Raw genomic sequence first — 23,216 nt, forward strand, 5'->3', positions numbered from 1 at the left:
TCTCTGTGTATCTCTGTATCTCTCTTCCTGTACCTCTCTGTGTATCTCTGTATCACTCTCCCTGTCCCTCTCTGTGTATCTCTGTATCTCTCTCCCTGTCATTCTCTGTGTATCTCTGCATCTCTCTCCCTGTATCCCTCTCTGTGTACCTCTCTCCCTGTACCTCTCTGTGCATCTCTGTATCTCTCTCTCTGTCCCTCTCTGTGTATCTCTGTAACTCTCTCGCTGTGCCTCTCTCTGTGAATCGCTGTATCTCTCTCCCTGTCCCTCTCTGTGTATCTCTGTATCTCTCTCCCTGTCATTTCTCTGTGTATCTCTGCATCTCTCTCCCTGTATCCCTCTCTGTGTACCTCTCTCCCTGTACCTCTCTGTGCATCTCTGTACCTCTCTCTCTGTCCCTCTCTGTGTATCTCTGTAACTCTCTCGCTGTGCCTCTCTCTGTGTATCACTGTATCTCTCTCCCTGTCCCTCTCTGTGTATCTCTGTATCTCTCTCCCTGTACCCCTCTCTGTGTATCTCTGTATCTCTCTCTCTGTCCCTCTCTCTGTATCTCTATAACTCTCTCGCTGTGCCTGTCTCTGTGTATCTCTGTATCTATCTCCCTGTACCTCTCTGTTTCTCTGTATTTCTCTCCCTTTATCTATCTGTGTATCTCTGTATTTCGCTCCCTGTGCCTCCCTCTGTATCTCTGTATCTCTCTCTCTGTATCTCTCTATGTATCTCATGTATCTGTCTCCCTGTACCTCTTGATGTACCATCAATTGAACGTGAGACACGATGGAGGTCCAAACTTAGGCTTTAATCAGCTAGATGTTAGCCCGGTGGTCGACTATAGTGAAGGGCCGACCGCCGGGAACTCTGGGTACTTATATCCCGCCTTGGAGTCGGTGTCTACTTGCCTCTCGAACAATTGGTGAGATGTCACGTGACAAGTCTCAGCCAATCAGCCGAGAGGCACATGACCAGCCACAGCCAATGGAAAACCGATGCTCTGCACCAATGGGAGCGCTCCTAGTCATACCACCACATTCACCCCATGCGGAGAAAGAAGTCGGGGGGGTAAGGGAAAAGAGGGTTGGGAGGGGGAGGGGCCGAGGACTGGTGGTATGAGTCGGGAAAATCGAGGTATACGGTGGCTTCCCCCTGGCTCGTGGCAAATTGTATTGGATTGGATTTGTTTATTGTCACGTGTACCGAGGTACAACGAAAAGTATTTTTCTGCAAGCAGCTCAACAGATCATTCAGTACATGGAACAAAAAGGGAATTAAACAAAATTCAAGAAAATACATGATAATGCATCATAGGGCGACACAAGATATACAATGTAACTACATAAGCATTGACATCGGTTTAAGCATACAGGGTGTAGTGTTAATGAGGTCAGTCAATGAGTGGGTCATTTAGGAGTCTGGTGACAGTGGGGAAGAAGCTGTTTTTGAGTCTGTTCGTGCGTGTTGTCAGACTTCTGAATCTCCTGCCAGATGGAAGAAGTCGGAAAAGTGTGTAAGCCGGGTGGGAGGGATCCTTGATTATGCTGCCCGTTTTCCCCGGCAGCGGGAGGTGTCGATGGAATTAATGGATGGGAGGCAGGATCGTGTGATGGACTGGCCGGTATTCACAACCCTCTGAAGTTCCTTGCGGTCCTGGGCCGAGCAGTTGCCATACCAGGCTGTGATGCAGCCCGATAGGATGCTTTCTATAGGGCATCTGTAAAAGTTGGTAAGGGTTAATGTGGACATGCCGAATTTCCTTAGTTTCCTGAGGAAGTATAGGCGCTGTTGTGCTTTATTGGTGATAATGTCGAAGTGAGTGGACCAGGATAGATTTTTGGTGATGTGCACATCTAGGAATTTGAAACTGCTAACCATCTCCACCTCGGCTCCGTTGATGCTGACATGGGTGTGTACAGTACTTTGCTTCCTGAAGTCGATGACCAGCTCCTTAGTTTTGCTTGCATTGAAGGAAAGATTGTTGTCGTTACACCACTCCACTTGCTCCTCTATCTCCCTCCTGCATTCCGACGTGTCGTTATTCGAGATCCGGCCCACTGTGTTCGTATCGTCAGCAAACTTGTAGATGGAGTGTGTGTACTGGGAGTAGAGTAGGGAGATAAGTACGCAGCCTTGCGGGGCACCGGTATTGAGGACTATTGTGGAGGAGGTGTTGGTGTTCATTCTTACTGACTGTGGTCTGTTGGTAAGAAAATCAAGGATCCAGTTGCAGAGTGGAGAGCCAAGTCCTAGGATTTGGAACTTTGTTATGAGCTTGGCTGGGATTATGGTGTTGAAGGCGGAGCTGTAGTCAATAAGTAGGAGTCTGATGTAGGAGTCCTTGTTTTCGAGATGCTCTAGGAATGAGTGTAGTGCCAGGGAAATGGCGTCTGATGTGGACCGGTTGCGATGGTATGCGAATTGAAGTGGGTCAAGGCGTTCCGGGAGTATGGATGTGATGCGCTACATGATCAGCCTCTCGAAGCACTTCATTACAACTGACGTCAGGGCCACCGGGCGGTAGTCATTGTGGCATGTTGCCTGGTTCTTCTTTGGTACCGGTATGATGGTGGTCTTCTTGAAGCAGGTGGGGACCTCGGAGTGGAGTAGGGATAGGTTAAAGATGTCTGTGAATACCTCTGCCAGCTGGTATGCGCAGGCTCTGACTGCACGACCAGGGATCCCGTCCGGGCCCATCGCCTTCCGTGGGTTCACTTTCAGGAAGGTCGATCTGACTTTGGAAGCTGTGATGGTGGGTACGAGTGAATTATGGGCTGCTGGGGCCGTCGACAGCGGATTGTTGGTTACCTGCTCAAACCGAGCATAGAATGCATTAATTTCATCGGGGAGGGGTGCGCTGCTGCCAGAGATACTGCTCGGCTTCGCTTTGTAGCCCGTTATGTTGTTTAGTTCTTGCCACAACCGCCGAGAGTCTGTCTGTGACTCTAGCTAAGTTTGATATTCTCTCTCTGCATCTCAGATGGCTTTGCCGAGATCGTACCTGGATTTCTTGTACGGGACAGGGTCGTCTGCCTTGAACGCCTCAGATCTGTCCTTCAGTAGGGAGTCAATCTCGCGGTTGAGTCAGGGTTTGCGGTTGGGGAACGTACGTACTGCTTTCTTTGGCACGCAGTCGTCCACACATTTGCTGATGAAGTCTGTGACGGTGGTGGCATACTCATTTAAGTTAGTCGCTGAGAGGGGCAGCACGGTGGCCTAGTGGTTAACACAACCGTCTCACGGCGCTGAGGTCCCAGGTTCGATCCCGGCTCTGGGTCACTGTCCGTGTGGCGTTTGCACATTCTCCCCGTGTCTGCGTGGGTTTCACCCCCACAACCCAAAAATGTGCAGATTACGTGGATTGGCCACGCTAAATTGCCCCTTAATTGGAAAAATAATTGGGTAATCTAAATTTTTTAAAAAAGTTAGTCGCTGAGTTCTTAAATATGGACCAGTCCACTGTCGCTAAGCATTCGCGTAAGGGCTCTCTGTCTACTCGGACCAGCACTGCACAACCTTCTTTGCTGGATTATCCCGCTTGAGATTCTGCTTGTTAGTCGGGAGAAGGAGCACAGTCTTATGGTCTGATTTCCCAAAGTGCAGTCAGGGGATGGAACGGTAGGCGCCCTTGATTTTTAAATAGCATTGGTCACGAGTGTTGTCGCCCCTGGTGGGGCAGGAGATGTGCTGGTGGAATTTTGGCAGTACACTCTTGAGGGTGGCTTTGTTGAAGTCTCCGGCCACAGTGAACAAGGCCTCTGGGTGTTCTGTTTCATAGTTGTTTATGACTGTGTACTGTTCATCCAGCGCCTTCCTCACTTCTGCCTGGTGTGGGATGTTGACCGCTGTGATAATGGCTGAAGTGAACTTACGTGGAAGATAGTATGGGCGGCACTTTACGGTCAAGCTTTCCAGGTCTGGGGAGCAGTAGGTCGCCAGGGTCACCACATCCAAGCACCAGGAGGAGTTGATGAGTAGGAAACCCCTCCACCCTTCGCTTTGCCTGAAGGTGCCGTGCGGTCCGCCCGGTGAATTGAGAAGCCTTCAGGTTGGATGGCACAGTCCGGTGAGGCGAGGGTGAGCCATGTCTCTGTGAAACAGAGCACACAGCAGTCTCTTACTTCCCTCTGAGAGGTAAGTCTGGCGTTATGTTCATCCAGCTTGTTTTCAATCGCTTGGACGTTTGCCAGGAGTATGCTGGGGAGAGGGGTCTTGAAACCACGTTGCTTCAGTCTAACCTGCAGACCGCTGTGTTTCCCTCGCTTCCTCGGTCGGCGGCGGCTGCTGGATGATCCTGGGATCCGATGGGAGAAGTCAGCCCTTGTGGAATGTAGGTGGTTGCGTCGGCGCTAGCGAGGTCCAGGGCGCTGTTTACGTTTCTGGGGTCGCGTCTAGCAGGGTCCTGGGCGCTGGTTGAGGTAGAGGGGTTGCGGGGGTGGGGGGGGGGGGGGGGGCGAGTTTGCAATCCGGATGGGTCCCGGCGTTCTGAGGGAGCGGGAATACCTTGCAGCATTTTCGGATCCTGTTTCTTGGGCAGGGGCTTTCTGGGGCAGGTTGGGTTAGGTTCCCGGGTTTGTTCCCTCCCTGAGTGCTCCTGGGGTCGGATCTTGAAGTCGGCACGGTGGGGCCTCCATGTGGATTTTTCTTTCTTCCATCACCAGGTAGGTCGGGTTGCTGGGCGGTCCTCTCTGGGTCAGGTCGCTGGGCGGATCTCTCGGGGTCGCGTTGGGCCGGGTCTTGCCGTCGGGTGTCGGGTCGGGAGCTCCGGGGACTAGGCCGGTGATCCGGAGGCTGGCATCGATAGTTAGGCCGGATTTGGAGTTCCGAGGCCCGGGTCGGCTATAAATCGAGGTTGAGGCTTCACTTCCGGTTTGGACCCGATCTTCTTCCAGGTCACGGAGGTCAGGTTGGGTCGGGTCAAAAGGTACCCAAGGGCCTCAGAGGATCTTCAAGCCTGCTAGAGAAGATAAAAGAGAGAGGTTAGTAATAATGTTAGCTTTAGAATTATTATTTAAAAGGTTAGAACGAGTATAAGTTAAGTTAAAAGTGGATCAGTTGGGGAGTGCTTGCAGAGACTCGTCTCGCTCCAACGCCATCTTGCATCTCTGCAGTAATTACAATTTGTCATTAGCACAACATCCCATGGTCAAAATTTGTCTTGTAGTCACAATCTTCAATCATCAGTATTGCTTTGAGCTGAAGCATTTCCCCAATCCTGTCGTTCTAAATGTAATATCAAATCGTCTGAGTACGCTCTATCCTCATTCTCCTAGGTTTCATATGATTACTCCTCGTACAAATTACTGGGCTACAGGAGGTGCCACACCTTTGACAGGATGTTTCATTATGTTCACAATTGATCATTTTAAACTGGGGACCAATTCTCTAATGCAACTTCCCCCGTGCGTCTATCAGCTGTGATTAAAAAGTACAAATTACTTTTGCTGCTCCAAGGCAAAGTGGGCCTGCATACTCCCATGACCATTTTCCATCGGTGTTTCAGTTTTATGTTACTTCCTTGTCAACCCACCATTTTCTTTACTGAAATTTTAGAATGGATGCCCATCTAGCTTGTTTTTCGTCTTTCTTAACTTTATTACCATCCGTATATTACCACCCAAGCATTTACCAACCCTGTTCTGCTAACTGATTTATCAATTTTCTGCTCCTTTTTAATGTTATGTATAAACATTAAGGCAGGGTGTGAAAGAATGGTTTCCCATCATTCCCATCGAGCTGCATTCGGGCCTTGCTGGCAACCCTGTTTCTTGGTTAACTGTCAATTCTAAAATTCAGTTGTAACCCTCTGCTATCCTTTTTTGTTATGGCTGCCAGACATTTTGCGATGTCCGAAAACTTTTATTCAGTCCTTGCCCAATTTCCTATCAGATTTTGATAGATGTCTGAGTACTATGATCAGCAAGCACCACACCATATCCAATTGCGTAAATATCAAGTTTAATGCTCAAATCGTCTCTTCAGGTCTCTCCTCTAATGGCTCGGATTTTGCTACAGCTGTTTTTAACTAGCCCAAACTGTGCTTCACAGGTCCACCTAAAATCCCTTTTCCAAAGTTTTATAAATGGGTCTAGCATCAATACTATATTCTTCCACTACTGGCCTCAAATACCCCATGTTCTCATGATTTGCTGAACCCCACTTCATGAAATGGGCGTTGTCATTCTAGTAACTTTCTCTCTCATCCCAACATTGGCATCCCTACCAGCCTTTGACATTGATTACCCTAAAAAGTCGACTTCGCTCCTGCCAATCTGGCATTTCTTTAGTTTAAATCATACTTCACTAAGTGTTTTAATAATTTTGATAATTCGTTCAACATGTGTCCCCCTGATCATCATCTCCAATTAACACATCATCAATATATACTAAAGCCAATTCATCTTTTATCAGCTGCCTCATAGAACATAGAACAGTACAGCACAGAACCGGCCCTTCGGCCCTCAATGTTGTGCCGAGCCATGATCACCCTACTCAAACCCACGTATCCACCCTATAACCGTAACCCAACAACCCCCCCCCCCCCCCCCCCCCCCCCCCCCCCCTTAACCTTACTTTTATTTGGACACGACGGGCAATTTAGTATGGCCAATCCACCTAACCCATCACATCTTTGGACTGTGGGAGGAAACCGGAGCACCCGGAGGAAACCCACGCACACAGGGGGAGGACGTGCAGACTCCACACAGACAGTGACCCAGCAAGGAATCGAACATGGGACCCTGGAGCTGTGAAGCATTTATGCTAACCACCATGCTACCCTGCTGCCCTCCAGTGGCAATAACCTTGTGGCAATTTACAGTGTACGCAATGTTAAGTGCCAAAGGGAAAAGCTATCTGCTCCCTGCTGTTCTAATTCTTTCATCACTATCTCCAGCTCGCATTTGGCACCTGGGGTCAAGGCATATTGCTTTTAGAGCCTGTGTCGGTTTCCCTGGATTGTGTGCTGGAATGTGTGCTGATTAACCCTGTGTCATTCTTTCCATTGCTAATTTTTGTTTCACTATTTCCTCCAGTTACCAATCGGTTTTTATATCTTAGTTTTTTTTCCATGCATCTCTTTTTATTACTATTTCCCTGCCATCAGATTCTCGTTTCCTGATACTGCAGGTAATATTCCCAATCTAAGCTCCGGTCCCATATCTCTATTGCCTAAAGCTCCATCTGCAATATACAAAGAACAAAGAGAACAAAGAAAATTGCAGCACAGGAACAGGCCGTTCGGCCCTCCCAGCCTGCGCCGATCCAGATCATTTATCTAAACCTGTCTCCTATTTTCCAATGTCTACTTCCCTCTGTTCCCGCCCATTCATATACCTGTCTAGATGCTTCTTAAATGATGCTATCGTGCCCGCCTCTACCATCTCTGCTGGTAAAGAGTTCCAGGCACCCAACACCCTCTGCATAAAAAACTTTCCACGCACATCTCCCTTAAACTTTCCCCCTCTCACCTTGAAATCGTGACCCCTTGTAACTGACACCCCTACTCTTGGGAAAAGCTTGTTGTTATCTACCCTGTCCATACCTCTCATAATTTTGTAGACCTCAATCAGGTCCCCCATCAAACTCCGTATTTTCAACGAAAGCAATCCTAATCTACTCAACCTTTCTTCATAGCTAGCACCCTCCATACCAGGCAACATCCTGGTGAACCTCCTCTGCACCCTGTCCAAGGCATCCACATCCTTATGGTAATGTGGCGACCGGAACTGTACGCAGTATTCCAAATGTGGCCGAACCAAAGTCCTATACAACTGTAACATGACCTGCCGACTCTTGTACTCAATACCCCGTCCGATGAAGGAAAGAATGCCTTCATCAAGGGGCAGGGAAATTATGATGCCATTAGACATGACTTAGGATGTGTAGGTTGGAGAAGTAGGCTGCAAGGGTTGGGCACACTGGATATGTGGAGCTTGTTCAAGGAACAGCTATTGCATGTTCTTGATAAGTACGTACCAGTCAGGCAGAGAGGAAGGGGTCGAGCGAGGGAACCGTGGTTTACCAAAGAAGTGGAATCTCTTGTTAAGAGGAAGAAGGAGACCTATGTGAAGATGAGGCGTGATGTTTCAGTTTGGGCGCTTGATAGTTACAAGGAAGCGAGGAAGGATCTAAAGAGAGAGCTGAAACGAGCAAGGAGGGGACATGAGAAGTCTTTGGCAGGTAGGATCAAGGAAAACCCAAAAGCTTTCTATAGGTATGTCAGGAATAAAAGAATGACTAGGGTAAGAGTAGGGCCAGTCAAGGACAGTGGTGGGAAGTTGTGTGTGGAGGATGAGGAGATAAGCGAGATACTAAATGAATACTTTTCGTCAGTATTCACTCAAGAAAAAGATAATATTGTGGAGGAGAATGCTGAGACCGACGCTATTAGAATAGATGGCATTGAGGTGCGTAGGGAAGAAGTGTTGGCAATTCTGGACAAGGTGAAAATAGATAAGTCCCCGGGGCCTGATGGGATTTATCCTAAGATTCTCTGGGAAGCCAGGGAAGAGATTGCTGAGCCTTTGGCTTTGATTTTTAGGTCATCATTGCCTACAGGAATAGTGCCAGAGGACTGGGGGATAGCAAATGTGGTCCCTTTGTTCAAGAAGGGGAGTAGAGATAACCCCGGTAACTATAGGCCGGTGAGCCTAACGTCTGTGGCGGGTAAAGTCTTGGAGAGGATTCTAAAAGATACGATTTATAATCATCTAGATAGGAATAATATGATTAGGGATAGTCAGCATGGTATTGTGAAGGGTAGGTCATGCCTCGCAAACCTTATCGAGTTCTTTGAGAAGGTGACTGAACAGGTAGACGAGGGTAGAGCAGTTGATGTGGTGTATATGGATTTCAGTAAATCGTTTGATAAGGTTCCCCACGGTCGGCTATTGCAGAAAATACGGAGGCTGGGGATTGAGTGTGATTTAGAGATGAGAATCAGAAATTGGCTAGTTGAAAGAAGACAGAGAGTGGTAGTTGATGGGAAATGTTCAGAATGGAGTTCAGTTACGAGTGGCGTACCACAAGGATCTGTTCTGGGGCCGTTGCTGTTTGTCATTTTTATAAATGACCTAGAGGAGGGCGCAGAAGGATGGGTGAGTAAATTTGCAGACGACACTAAAGTCGGTGGAGTTGTAGACAGTGCGGAAGGATGTTGCAGGTTACAGAGGGACATAGATAAGCTGCAGAGCTGGGCTGCGAGGTGGCAAATGGAGTTTAATGTGGAGAAGTGTGAGGTGATTCACTTTGGAAAGATTAACAGGAATGCGGAATATTTGGCTAATGGTAAAATTCTTGGTAGTGTGGATGAGCAGATGGATCTCGGTGTCCATGTACATAGATCCCTGAAAGTTGCCACCCAGGTTGATAGTGTTGTGATGAAGGACTATGGTGTGTTGGTCTTTATTAGTAGAGGGATTGAGTTCCGGAGCCATGAGGTCATGTTGCAGTTGTACAAAACTCTAGTACGGCCGCATTTGGAGTATTGCGTACAGTTCTGGTCGCCTCATTAAAGGAAGGACGTGGAAGCTTTGGAACGGGTGCAGAGGAGATTTACCAGGATGTTGCCTGGTATGGAGGGAAAACCTTATGAGGAAAGGCTGATGGACTTGAGGTTGTTTTCGTTAGAGAGAAGAAGGTTAAGAGGCGACTTAATAGAGGCATAGAAAATGATCAGAGGGTTAGATAGAGTGGACAGCGAGAGCCTTCTCCCGCGGATGGAGGTGGCTAGCACGAGGGGACATAGCCGTAAATTGAAGGGTAATATATATAGGACAGAGGTCAGAGTGGTGAGGCCGTGGAATGCCCTACCTGCAACAGTAGTGAACTCGCCAACATTGAGGGCATTTAAAAGTTTATTGGATAAGCATATGGCTGATAAGGGCATAGTGTAGGTTAGATGGCCTTTAGTTTTTTTCCATGTCGGTGCAACATCGAGGGCCGAAGGGCCTGTACTGCGCTGTATCGTTCTATGTTCTATGCTGTATGCCTTCTTGACCACTCTATCCACCTGCGTTGCCACCTTCAGGGTACAATGGACCTGAACTCCCAGATCTCTCTGTACATCAATATTCCCCAAGACCCTTCCATTGACCATATAGTCCGCTATTGAATTTGATCTTCTAAAATGCATCACCTCGCATTTGCCTGGATTGAACTCCATCTGCCATTTCTCTGCCCAACTCTCCAATCTATCTATATTTTGTTGTATTCTCTGAAAGTCCTCCTCGCTATCTGCAACTCCACCAATCTTAGTGTCATCTGCAAACTTGCTAATCAGACCACCTATACCTTCCACCAGGTCATTTATGTAGATCACCAACAACAGTGGTCCGAGCACGGATCCCTGTGGAACACCGCTAGACCCCCTTCTCCATTTTGGGACACTCCCTTCCACCACTACTCTCTGTTTCCTGTTCCCCAGCCCAGTTAGGGGCAGCATGGTAGCATGGTGGTTAATGCTTAAATGCTCCACAGCCCCAGGGTCCCAGGTTCGATTCCCGGCTGGGCCACTGCCTGCGTGGAGTCTGCACGTCTTCCCCGTGTGTGCGTGGGTTTCCTCCGGGTGCTCCGGTTTCCTCCCACAGTCCAAATATGTGCGGGTTTGGTGGATTGTCCATGCTAAATTGCCCATAGTGTCCTAAAAAGTAATGTTATGTTGGGTTACGGGTATATGGTGGATACGTGTGTTTGAGTAGGGTAATCATTGCTCGGCACAACATCGAGGGCCGAAGGGCCTGTTCTGTGCTGTACTGTTCTATGTTCTATGTTCTTCTATGTTCTTTATCCATCTAGCTGGTACACACTGAACCCCATACGACTTCACTTTTTCCATCAACCTGCCATGGGAAACCTTATGAAACGCCTTATTAAAGTTCATGTATACCACATCTACAGCCCTTAACTCATCAATTAACTTTGTCACTTGCTCAAAGAATTCTATTAGGTTTGTAAGACATGACCTTCCCTGCAAAAAACCATGCTGCCTATCACTGATAAGTCTATATTCTTCCAGATGTGAATAGATCCTATCCCTCAGTATCTTCTCCAACAGTTTGCCTGCCACTGACGTCAAGCTCACAGGTCTATAATTCCCTGGATTATCCCTGCTATACATCTTAAACAAAGGGACAACATTAGCAATTCTCCAATCCTCCGGGACCTCACCCGTGCGCAAGGATGCTACAAGAATATTAGTTAAGGCCCCAGCTATTTCGACCCTCGCTTCCCTCAGTAACCTGGGATAGATCCCATCCGGTCCTGGGGACTTCTCCACCTTAATGTCTTTTAGAATATCCAAAACGTCCCCCTTCCGTATGACAACTTGACCGAGAGTATTTAAACATCCATCCCTAGCCTCAACATCCGTCTTGTCCCTCTCCTTTGTGAACACCGATGCAAAGTACTCATTAAGAATCTCACCCATTTCATCTGAGTCCACGCATAAATTCCCTCTTTTGTCTGTAAGTGGGCCAATCCTTTCTCTAGTTACCCTCTTGCTCCTTACATACGAATACAATGCTTTGGGATTTTCCTTAACACTGTTAGCCAAAGATATTTCATGACACCTTTTAGCCCTCTTTGTTGCGCGTTTGAGTTTCGTCCCACTTTCCCGATATTCCTCCAAAGCTTCATCAGTTTTGAGTTGCCTCGATCCTATGTATGCTTCCTTTTTCCTCTTAGCTAGTCTCACAATTGCACCCGCCATCCATGGTTCCCTAATCTTGCCATTTCTATCTTTCATTTTCACAGGAACATGTCTGTCCTGCACTCTAATCAACCTTTCCTTAAAAGACTTCCACATTTCAAATGTGGATTTACCCTTAAAGAGCTGCTCCCAATCCACATTCCCTAGCTCCTGCCGAATTGTGTTATACTTGGCCTTTCCCCAATTCAGCACTCTTCCTTTCGGACCACTCTTGTCCTTGTCCATGAGTATTCTAAAACTTACGGAATTGTGATCGCTATTCCCAAAGTAATCACCACGTGACCACGTGGCCGGGATAATTCCCCAACACCAGGTCCAGTATGGCCCCTTCCCGAGTTGGACTATTTACATACGGCTCTAAAAAAAACTCTCCTGGATGCTCCTTACAAAGTCTGCTCCATCTACGCCTAAAACACTACACGAATCCCATTCAATGTTGGGGAAGTTAAAATCTCCCATCACAACCACCCTATTGCTCCTACATTTTTCTATAATCTGTCTACATATTTGTACTTCTACTTCATGCTCGCTTTTGGGAGGCCTGTAAAAGTCCCAACAATGTTATTGCACCCTTCCAATTTCTCAGCTCCACCCACATTGCCTCAGTGCTCGAATCCTCCCTCATGCCCTCCTTAATCACAGCTGTGATATCATCTCTAACGAGTAATGCAACTCATCCACCCCTTCTATCTCCCTCTCTATCCCTCCTGAAGCATCTATACCCTGGGATATTCAGTTGCCAGTCCTGCCCTTCCCTCAACCAAGTCTCAGTAATACCAATAGCATCATCTTCCCAGCTACTGATCCAAGCCCTAAGTTCATCTGCCTTACCTGCTACACTTCTTGCATTAAAACAAATGCACCTCAGATCACCTTTGCGTTCATCATCTCTTCCCTGTCTACTCTTCCCCTTAGTCACATTGAGTGTATTGTCTCGTACCTTACTGGCTTTGGTTGCTGCTTCTTTACTGACCTCTAACTTCCTAATCTGGTTCCCATCCCCCTGCCACATTAGTTTAAAACCTCCCCAACAGTGTTAGCAAAAGCATCCCCTAGGACATTGGTTCCAGTCCTGCCAGGTGTTGACCATTCGGTTTGTAATGGTCCCACCGCCCCCAGAACCGGTTCCAATGTCCCAATATAGTCTACATTTTAAACTTCATTTCTTCTCCTCGCAATTCTCTTTAAAGACGCGGGCACTAGGACCCGGTGGAGCTGTGCCATATAACTTGCATCGCTTCAGACTCATCTCGATCCATTTGTTCCAGGACGATGCCGAGTTCAAACTAATCATTTGCAAATCACAATTGATACATTTTGATTTCGCTTTTTATTTACTTCCTGAGTATTGTGTCCTAATTAACTCCCACAATGTTAATCATTATTACTGATTTTCTAAAAAACGTCAAATACCAACCCCGTTTTAAATCTCACTTGAACTGCCGTGTATTCGACCAATTTGCTCCTTTTAATCGATGTTCAACTTCGTTTTGCAGAACACAACGTTTTAAAACGTAGGAATACCAGAGGAATTTCACAAATTCTAACTAAACACACTCATTCATTCGCTGGAGATCTCTATTCAAACAAAAGGAATTGAAAGCATTATACTTTCATTCATCGCAACCAACCGAACAATAAAGGTTTGAATTTGCAAAGAAACCACAATATAATTTTAGCAAATCCAGAGAGCTCCACTTTCCGATAGAGTTCAAAACTTATGGTTCCCCCTAGAGGCCATTCATTTCCCAATTCTTTATTTCGTTCATATTCCGAAGAATACATTTTTAATTTAGCCAATTCTAATTGTACGGAATTTAATTTTCTCCAGAACATTCCATCAGCGGTCTTAACTGAATTGTCTCTGTGACATTCACTCAACCCGTTAAAGACCTTAACCGAATTAAAGTGTCATTTAATATAACCAATTTCAATTTTGAACTCACATTCAACTGACTTTCTAGGCAACATTCTATCAATAACCAGCTGAATTGTTAGCTCATTCCAAACCTCAGCCGTACCTGCATCGACTGAAATGAATTCTTCTAATTCGCCAGACTGACTTTTGATTTCGTCGAGACGATCTTACCTGATCAAATGTGAGTGACAAGACTGTAATCAGACTACGAGAGATAGGAAAATCGACATGGTCATTTTCCAGCTACTCACATCGTGGGCCCATTTCCTCTTTTCCAGTCCGAGATCAGGCTAATTGTGATTTCGCAGATGAGACGTGATTGACTGGAGAATCCCGGGTGTCGGCACCAAATGCAAATCCTGATTCTTTTGCTGTCAATCTGGTCTCAATAAAAATTTGAGAGGGATTTGCAGGTATCAATTATTGTTTATTTTAACCAGCTAGCTGGGGTGACTCACTCTATTAAAAGCACAGGACACAACCACAGTCTCCTGAATCTTCAACAGTGAGAGTGAGTAAAAAGCACAAGGCTGTACAGACACATTAAAGTTGCATCAAGTTTCACATACATACGACCAAATAAGGCAACAGTAATGAATTTAAGATTCTCATAGGTCTTCCCTATTCACTTCCTGACCTGACCATATATCCTGATTGTCTCACTTTGCATTCCTCAACCCTGGGGCCCTCTTTGACCCAGCATTCCAGCAACCGCCCATCCCCCCTCCTGGCCATGGTTTGCTCAGTTCCTTTGTTCATTCTCTGATAAACTCATTACCCTATTCTCCGGCTCCTACGCCCGGGTCTATCCTCTACATTAGCCTAACTAATTATCCTATTTTGTATCACATTCGTTTGTTCAATTCCTCATGAGAAGCGAGGGAGGAGATTGCTGCGCTGTTGGCTATGATCTTAGCGTCCTCACTCTCAACTGGAGTAGTACCGGACAATTGGAGGTAGGCGAATGTTGGTCCCCAATTCAAGAAAGGGAATAGGGAAATCCCTGTGAACTACAGATCGTTCAGTCTTACGTCCGTGGCAAGCAAAATACAGGAAAGAATTCAGAGAGATATGATTCATCATTATTCCAAAAAATAACATAGGTTGATTCGAGATAGTCAGCATAGCTTTGTGAGGGGCAGGTCATGCCTCGCAACCCTCATTGAATTATTTGAGGATGTGACGAGATACATTTACTAAGGTCGAGCAATAGATATAATCTATATGGATTTCAGGAAGGAATTTGATAAGGTTCCTCATGGGTGGCTGTGTCAGAAAGTCAGGGGGCATGGGATACAGAGAAATTTGACTGTCTGAATGCAGAATTGGCTGGCCGAATTAGGTGGAGAATATTCCGCCTGGAAATCGGTGACCAGTTGTGTCCCACAGCGATCTGTTCTGGGACCTCTGATCCTTGTAAATGACTTGGATGAGAATGTTGAAATGTGGATTAGTAAGTTTTGCGATGACACTGAGTTTGATGGAGTTGTAGATAATGTCGAAGGCTGTTGCATGTTACAATCGGACATTGACAGGATACAGAGTAGGGGTCAGAAGTAGCAGCTGTAGTTTAACAGAGATAAATGTGAAGTGATTAGTTTTGGAAGGTCAGGTTAGATCATTTACAGTTCTCCCTGGGCAGTATAATATTATTTACGCTGGCTGCAATGTTATATAGCATTAGTTACAGTGGTCACGGTGGCATATATCTTTATTTACAATGACACGGCGGAGTAAATCGTTATTGGCGGTGAACTGTGGGCAATATATCATCATTTTGAGTGGTCCGTGGGTAGTAAGTCATTCTTTTCCTAGGCACTGTGTAATATATCATTATTTACAGTGGCCTGGATAGTATATCGTTATTTACAGTAGTCCCTGGGTAGTATATCATCATGTACAAGGCAGCACGGCAGCATTGTGGATAGCACAATTGCTTCACAGCTCCAGGTCCCAGGTTCAATTCCGGCTTGGGTCACTGTCTGTGCGGAGTCTGAATATCCTCCCCGTATGTGCGTGGGTTTCCTCCGCGTGCTCTGGTTTCCTCCCACAATCCAAAGAAGTGCAGGTTAGGTGGATCGGCCATGATAAATTGCCCTTAGTGTCCAAAATTGCCCTTAGTGTTGGGTGGGGTTACTGGGTTATGGGGATATGGTGGAGGTGTTGACCTTGGGTAGGGTGCTCTTTCGAAGAGCCGGTGCAGACTCGATTGGCAGAATGGCCTCCTTCTGCACTGTTAATGATATGATTTACAGTGTTCCCTGTGTAGTATATTGTTATTTACAGTGGTCCCAGGGTAGATCATCATTATTTAAATTTGTACCTAGTGTGTATATCATTGTTTACAGTGGACCCTGTGCAGTATACCATTATTAACAGTGGTTATTTGGTGGTATATCATTATTTACTCTGGATCCTGTGTAGTATATCGTTATTTAAAGTGGGCCCTGTGCTGTTTATCTTTATTTGTAGTGGCCATTGAGTAGAATATCATTATTTCCAGTGGTCACTGGCAGCTTGCCAGTACTTACAGTTGTCCTTCGGTAGTTTAACAGTATTTATGGTACTTCGTGGGTAATAGACCATTATTTACACTGTTTCCTGGGCAGGAAATGATTATTTACAGTGGTGTCTGCCTGGTATTTCATTATTTACAGTGGTCAATAAGTCGAATATCATTATTTGCTGTGCTCCCTGGGTATTGTGTAATTATTTACTGTGTCGCTGGGTAATATCACAGCATGTACACTGGCTCATTATCATTACTTACAGGGGCCCCTGTCTAATATATCATTATTTACATTGGTCTCTGTGTAGTATGTCACTATTTACTGTGGACTTTGGTTAGTATATCATTATTTACACTTGTTCTTGGGTAGTATATCATTATTTAGCACACTTGTGTAGTATATCGTAATGTAGCAACATTGGCGAGTTTTTTTCCTCCCCAGATCTAGAATACCTGACGCTAAAATGTCACCCGTCGGGAGTTCGCGGGTGTTCAACTCCGCCATCCTGACGGCGGTTTATATCCCAGCCCATACGAACATGAAAATCGCCCTTGACGGAATATTCACCACCACAATAGCCTTGAAACGAAATATCCCGAGACCTTATTCATTGCAGCTGGGGACTTCAATCAGGCCAAGCTCAAGAGAGTATTGCAAAATTACCACCAACACGTCACCTGTTCTACCAGAGGACAAGTATCTTTGACCACTGCTACACAAACATCTAGCAAGCCCACCGTTCTATCGCCCGCCCACACTTGGGAAATCTGACCACATGGCGGTTCTCCTGCTCTCGGCCTGTCAGCAAAAACTGAAGCGGGAGAATCCGTCAAAGAATGTCCAGCATTGTTGGTCTGAGGAATCGGGTGATCTCCTATGGGACTGCTTGGAGTCAGTCGACTGGTCAGTATTTGAAAGCTCTGTGAACAGCCAGAACGAGTACGCCACTACAATAAATCATTTAATTAGTAAGTGTGTCGCATACTGCGTGCCCAAGAAACAAATCTGCGTGTTTCCCAACCGGAAATCCTGGATGAACACTGCTTTCTGAAGTCTAGGTCTGAGGTATGAAAGTCAGGGGACCCTGACGTATACAAGAAAGCCAGATATGATCTAAGGATATCCCTCACAAATGCCAAAAGACAGTACCGAGGGGCAGCACGGTGGCACAGTGGTTAGCATTGCTGCCTACGGCGCTGAGGACCCGGGTTCGAATCCAGGCCCTGGGCCACTGTCCGTGTGGAGTTAGCACATTCTCCCTGTATCTGCGTGGGTTTCGCCCCCACAATCCAAACATGTGTAGGGTAGGTAGATTGGCCACTCTAAATTGCCCCTTAATTGGAAAAAGTAATTGTGTACTCTAAATTTATTTTTAAAAAAAGACAGTACCGGGCCAATCTCGAGTCCCAGGCTAGCCAGACAGACCCCCGCCGACTGTGGCAAGGCCTGCAAGACAAGACGGCCTACAGGATGAAGGTATGTAAAATCACCGGCTCCAATGCACCCCTCCCTGATGAGCTCAACGCATTCAATGCACGCTTTTAGCCAGAGGTCAGCGAGAGCAAGCGCTCCACCCCAGAAGCCTCGGATGAACTTTTAGCTGAGATCACCCTTGCAGACGTCAGAGCAGTCTTCTCGAAGGTAATCCCTCGGAAAGCCACTGGCCCAGATTGGGTACCAGAATACCCGAACGGGCATTCAGTTCTTGCACGGATCAGCTGGCGGGAGTATTTGCAGACATCTTCCACTGCTCTTTACAACAATCTGAGGTCCATATCTGCTTCAAGAAGACGACCAAGATCCCTGTACCAAAAAAAGCCAAGCAGTATCCCTTAATGACTATCGTCCAATGGCTCGGACATCCATCATCATGACGTGCTTCGAAAGACTAGTTATGGCACGAATCATATCCAGCCTCCCAGATTGCCTTGATGAACTACATATCGCCTCCCGCTGCAACAGGGCCACAGCAGACGCCATCTCCATCGCCCTGCACTCTCCCCTTGAACACCTCGATAACAAAGACACCTATGTCAGACTCCTATTCATCGACTTCATCTATGCCTTCATTCCTCCGAAACACATCTCCAAATTCCGTTACCAAGTTCGGCTCCTCCCTTTGCGACTGAATCCTGAACTTTCTAACCAACTGGCCACAACCAGTAAGGATATGCAACAACACATTCTCCACGATAATCCTCAACACCGGTGCCCCACAAGGCTGTGTCCTCAGCCCCCGAATATGCTCTTTGTACACCTATGATTGTGTGGCCAAAATCCCCTCCAACTCGATTTTCAAATTTACTGATGACACCACAGTACTGCGTCAGATTTCAAACAGTGACAAAACAGTACAGGAATGAGATAGAAAAGCTTGTGAACTGGTACAACGACAATAATCTCTCCTTCTTTGTCAACAAAACGAAGGAGATTGTCATCGACTTCAGCAAGCCTAGTGGAGAGCATGCCCCTGTCTACATCAATGGGAAAGAAGTAGAAAGTATGAGAGTTTCAAGTTTTTCGGTGTACAGATCACCGACAGCCTGTCCTGGTCTCCCCCCCCCCCCCCATGCCGTCACTATGGTTACGAATGCCCACCAACGACTCTACTTTCTCTGAAGACTAATGAAATTTGGCATGTCAGCTACGACTCTTAACATCTTCTGCAGATGCACCATAGAAAACATTCTTTCTGGTTGTATCACAGCTTGGTATGGACCCTGCTATGCCCAAGACAGCAGGGAATTACAAAAAATCGTGAATGTAGCCCAATCCATCACGCAGCCAGCCTCCCATCCATCGACTCTGTCTACAATTCCTTCTGCCTCGGAAAGGCAGCCAGCATAATTAAGGACCACCATCTCCCGTCAGGAAAAAGGCACAAAGTTTGAGGTCACGTACCTACTGACTCAACAACAGCTTCTTCCCTACTGCCATCAGAGTTTTCAATGGACCTACCTCATATTAAAGTTGGTTTTCTCTATACGTTGATATAAGTGTAACATGATATTCTGCGGTTGTTTCTGAAACATTGCTATGCACTGCAACATGTCATCTGCATGTCACGACTTCCTTAATGTTGCTGAGGTCCTGGAATTGAATTTGTAAGTATGAGGATTTCTAAAGTATTGTTGGAATCCCCGAATATCTTCTGTGCTGAAAGATGAACAATGCTTTGGACAGCTAAGTAACATTTCGGTTAAACGGTGGTGCTCCTTCTGGGAGGATAGGTTTATGTGGGTTGGGGGTACCTGTGGGGGGTGCTGCTACGTGTGAGGGTGCGTTTGTGATGGGACTTTAATTTCGGTCACTGGGTCCTCTGAAGTGTTCAAGTATTCCCGAACTCCACCCCCTCCCCCCTCCACCTGCTCCACCAGATTTAAAGAGGGACACATTCCGGCTGATGTTATTCAAACAATAAGGCGTGTTCCACGCTTCCTTTGCTAAAACAGTTAGCGGTTATCATAATTTAACTTTCCCTGCGCCCAGTCTTACACAAAACTGTCAATATCGCCACACCACATTTGGTTGCATGTAATCCACACAATGTAGATGCACCAAGAGTCAGACAGATAATACAATTGTCACTTTTCGCATAAATCACATACAATGGAAGAAATTCACGTATTGAATGCATTGTGTCCAGCATTGGTCAGTCACTCACTCTGTACATACTTGCTTCACATCCGCCACCTCATTTTTACTTTCGCTATATTATGGCATTCAGTTTAACTCTCTACTGATTTCTGCTGGTGTCTTTCTGTGTCAAATTCGGAGGAACCATTCACGGGTTTGGAATTGACAGATTCTGTATTTTATTGTCTCAGATCGGAGAGGAATATGGTTCCCAGCAAAAATGAAATAATGTTGAAATCTGGTCATAATATATTTTTTTCAGTTATGTATTCAGTGTTTAATATAATGTTCTATTTTATAAAGAGGAATATACACCACATTTATCAACTGCTTCCTGAAATTCCTCTGTGTGATGGCATATATACAAGTGTTTGTACAGCAGCTTAGGAGCTGCATTATGAAACCTATTTTCAATACAAAAACAGGCAGATATCCATACATCGCCATATTAAATATTTGCCACCACATGGAATAAGTCATCAATGTGGACCATAAAACTATGAAATTCCCAGAGATCGCAAACAGTAAAATTATGGATTTTCTTCGACTCTCCATCTCTAGGACTTTCTGACTGTTTACATTGCTTTCATTTCGCAGTCTCTTGCGTGCTCTGCTGCTCACTAAAATGTCCCGGACCGTTAACACATTGAGTAGTAAAATCAGAACAAATGGCAACCCTGGCGTGAGAATATTATGTAATAATTCTATGACGCCCCAGAACCGTGAGATCTTAATTCTGGTATTCATGTAACAAAACCAAGGGCTGCTGTTCATCCAGTTCCAAGCTGTCAACATAAAATACCAGGTGGTGTCGTTTGAAGTGCTCAGAAGCGCCACTGTTCCCAAGACCCAGGCCGCCGTTCTATCGGTGCAGTATTTACTTTTCAGCTTTTGACAGCAAATTACAATGAATCGATCAAAGGTGAAAGCGACGGTGAACCAGACAGAGCAGTCAGTGACAGCATAAAGCAAAACAGCGTGAATGTTGCACACTGGAATGGACTTCAGACTTCTTAACTGATACGCAATTGGAAGCTGCCTCAATATTCGGTCCAGGAGAACTACCAATAGATCTGCCGATGCCATGGCCACCAGGTAGCAAGTGTTTGAACTGGAAAGTCCACATTTTCCACGAGACAATATCACAATTGTCACTACGTTGACTGTGAGGAGAAATAATGCAATTAAGAGAAACTGTGACAAAGTACAATCTGAACAAACGAGGTGGAGAGAACGGTGTGTGCTCAATTTCTTGATTAGCAAATTTGCGTTGAAGGAGGTTACCGTGCATCCCCTGAAAACTGTTTTATATAATCTTTGTGCAGTATTGTGAATCAAACTCGTTAACCCAACTTCCCTGCAACGTCTTAAAAGGAAACGGGAAGGGTCAATAAAATGTGCAGAATCAGTGATTATCATAGAATTTGCAGTGCAGAAGGAGGCCATTCGGCCCATCGAGTCTGCACCGGCTCTTGGAAAGAGCACCCTACCCAAGGTTAACACCTCCCCCCTATCCCCATAACCCAGTAACCCCACCCAACACTAAGGGGAATTTTGGACACTAAGGGCAATTTATCATGGCCAATCCACCTAACGTGCACATCTTTGGACTGTGGGAGGAAATCGGAGCACCCGGAGGAAACCCACGCACACACAGGGAGGATGTGCAGGCTCCGCACAGACAGTGACCCAAACCGGAATCGAACCTGGGACCCTGGAGCTGTGAAGCAATTGTGCTACCCACAATGCTACCGTGCTGCCCTGATAATCAAGATGAAAAATACAATAATCATATACACCAAATTATGAAGTAAGAATGCCCAATAAACAGGATTATCGGATTCATTAATGCTTGCTCTCCAGTCCCTGGCCATTACTCGTTCAGGAGATGGTATCATGCAAATACATTTTGATTGAGAATTTTAAACTGCATCATTCGAAATTATTCTTAAGTCCCAAGTGCGGAAGAAGTGGTCAGCAGCTGGGTAAATTAATCATGCAGCCAATATAGAAATGGGCATAGCAGTACATGAATGGCAAGAATGTGCAAACTCCGCACAGACAGTGACCCAGCAGGGAATCCAACCTGGGACCCGAGCGCTGTGAAGCCACAGTGCTATCCACTTGTGCCACCATGCTGCCAGGTGATGGTGGGATGGAACGTATTGATCTCATCGTGTAGTCGTTTCAGTGCTTCTTCGCTGTGGGTCCAAAGGAAAAAAAGTCATCAATGTATCTGGTGTATAACATCGGTCCAAGGTCCTCTGCGGTGAGGAAGTCTTGTTCAAACGTGTGCTTGAAGATGTTGGCATATTGAGGTGCGAATTTGGTCCCCATGGCTGTTCCATGCGTCTGGATGAAGAACTTGTTGTCAGTGAAGACGTTGTGATCTAGAATGAAGCGGATGAGTTGCGGAATTGCATCTGGAGATTGGCAGTTGTCGGTGTTGAGGACTGAGGCTGTTGCAGGGATGCCGTCGTCATGGGGAATGCTGGTTTAGAGTGCCGAGACATCCATTGTGACGAGGAATGTTCCTGGTTCAACTGGTCCATGGGTGCTGAGTTTCTGTAGGAAGTCCGTCGTGTCGCGACAGAAGCTGGGTGTACCTTGTACGATGGGTTTCAAGATGCCCTCGATGTGGCCAGAGAGGTTCTCACACAGGGTCCCATTGCCTGAAAAGATCAGACGGTCTGATGTGTTGGCCCTGTGTATTTTCGGTAGGCAGTAGAGATCTCCAATGCGGGGATTAAGTGGTATGAGAGCACGTGGGGTGCTCTGAAGGTCTGGATCCAAGGACTTGATCAGTCTGTTGAGTTGGTGGATGTGTTCCTTGTTTGGATCTGCGGGTAACTGCCTGTCGTGTTCCTGGCTGTTGAGTTGTCGGTATACTTCATACGTGTGGTATCGATTTGGGAGGAAGTACGTGGTTTATGCTGCTGGGATGACCTGCGGATGTAAAATGAGCCGAAAAGTGTTAGAGACTGTATCACTGCATTGATGCCGTGCCATAGGATAGATCATATCAACAATTCGCTCAGCCAAGGGAAAAATGAATGTTTGGGTGTGGGTGTCAGGATGCCAGTGAACTGAAACCTGTTAGCAGCATCAAAGGACAGATGAATCAGTGAACATTTTATGTTCGGAACTTATCCTGTCACAATCAGAATTTAAAACGTTGAAGTAGACGCAGTAGCAATATCCAAAATGTATCAGGGAAAGTTTCGACCTGATTGAATCACTGAGTTAGAAAATGAGGAATGGTGGCAATGGAAATCCGGAAGTCCTGGAGATGGTACTTCAGGCATATCCAAGCAAGGATAGGAAGATACAAATCTAGAAATAGGGCCATCTCCGCCTTTTACCTGTTCATTTTAGTTTCAGATGAAGCAACAATAATACAGATGAAGAACCTGAACAACACTCTGCAGAAGAATATTTCAGACAGTATGGG

This window comes from Scyliorhinus canicula, unplaced genomic scaffold, assembly GCF_902713615.1.
Source record: "Scyliorhinus canicula unplaced genomic scaffold, sScyCan1.1, whole genome shotgun sequence".
In the NCBI taxonomy this organism is placed as follows: domain Eukaryota; kingdom Metazoa; phylum Chordata; class Chondrichthyes; order Carcharhiniformes; family Scyliorhinidae; genus Scyliorhinus; species Scyliorhinus canicula.